Here is a 1,440-nt window from a genome sequence, read left to right as displayed (position 1 = left end):
TTTAAAATATATTCAAATAAAAAGCAGTTATTTTAAATAGTAAAATATTTCACAATATAACTGCTTTTGCTCTATTTCAAAAGCAGTAATAGTTCAAAAGCTTTTGACTAGTTGTGTACATGATTACAATATTATACAATATAATATTATGCGTGAAAAAATAAATTAAAATTATGAATATGCAGGAAAATCCTGGAAAACATGCAGGTATTACACAAATAAATAATATTATATACACACACATATAAAACAAATATAATATCATATACTAATATTTTGTGCATAATGTCACCATGTATATCTGTTTTATTACCACAAATTATCACAATCTTGTTAAACGCTTCTTAGTTATGCTTTTACCATAACTCAAATCAGCTGAATTTTGATTTGTCATCAGTCTTTTAAACCCTTACCCAATGCTCTTATCATGTCTGCTAGACAGTACACTAGCAAACACGTACTTGAGAGTTAGAGTTAGCTCTTAACACTGAAAGCCAGCTCCATCGGACAGCAGCAGATGTGTTGCATAGGATCATGTGCTATATAAATAAATCCGGATAAGAGAGATCCACAGTACCTTCAACATCAGATAGCCATGACATAACACACATGTAACAGTGTCCTGTGCTGCAGCAGATCACGTGCTAGAGGACAGACGTGCTCAACAGTCCCACAGATGCGAGCTACTGCTTGTGCTTGATGTGCAGCTGCTTAAAGTGCATGTAAGAACAATGTTTTATCGACCATGTGTACAGTAAAGAGCAGCACTTGGGTGACATGGTCAATGCTACTACTTGCTTCCTGTTTAAGGCAGCGCACAGCCAAAAGTCACGTTGTCTGTCAAAATAAAAGTCACACCTTGTGCTAGAAAACATGAAAATATAATGATTTTGTTTGGAGGAGGGATATGTTAATATTATTTATTAATACGCTAATAATATATGAAATAGATAACAGGTAGAAATATATGAATACATGTATAAATAATAGCATGTGCAAATCATTGTAATTATATCATTATATTCACATTGCAATTAATAAATACAAATATTTTTTTAATTCCCGATATTTCATTGCATCTTTACAAATATTTAATTGTATTGTTGGTTGACTATTTTGGACATACAATATATTTATTTCATGATTTAAAATATGTTAATTACAGAGCTGTAATCTAGGCAAAGTGTGGCTACTTTTGAAGATGCTAAAAAACGTTACACATATATAGTTGCTGTTAAAAAGGGGGAAAATACAAAACATTAATAAAATAAAATGATTTATCCAGGATTGAGGGTATAGCTGTTTAACAATGTTGCCATCATATTAATATTAATCATTTTGTTTTATTGTAGAAATAATGCCTATCTTGGTCATTTTCTGTGTTTTTCTTGTATAATAACAAAAAGAAAGAAAAGAAGCTAATATATATATGGGAAGGCA

At 30.7% G+C, this 1,440-nt stretch overlaps 1 protein-coding gene across 1 annotated transcript in view; it reads right to left on the bottom strand.

Moving 5' to 3' along the window:
• fastkd1 (FAST kinase domains 1) overlaps nucleotides 1-808 on the bottom strand; it is a 15,596-nt gene extending 14,788 nt beyond the window's left edge. Inside the window, exon 1 of the mRNA XM_016444413.1 lies at nucleotides 578-808. The gene's annotated coding sequence lies outside the window, so the exon portion shown is untranslated. The remainder of the gene's footprint in view (nucleotides 1-577) is intronic.
• Between the last annotated feature and the right edge of the window lie 632 nt (nucleotides 809-1,440).

Source organism: Sinocyclocheilus anshuiensis, unplaced genomic scaffold (genome assembly GCF_001515605.1).
Source record: "Sinocyclocheilus anshuiensis isolate Anshui unplaced genomic scaffold, SAMN03320099.WGS_v1.1 scaffold1473, whole genome shotgun sequence".
In the NCBI taxonomy this organism is placed as follows: Eukaryota; Metazoa; Chordata; class Actinopteri; order Cypriniformes; family Cyprinidae; genus Sinocyclocheilus; species Sinocyclocheilus anshuiensis.
Note: the sequence above shows the minus strand (reverse complement) of the source record. Positions and strands in the feature narration are given on the sequence as shown.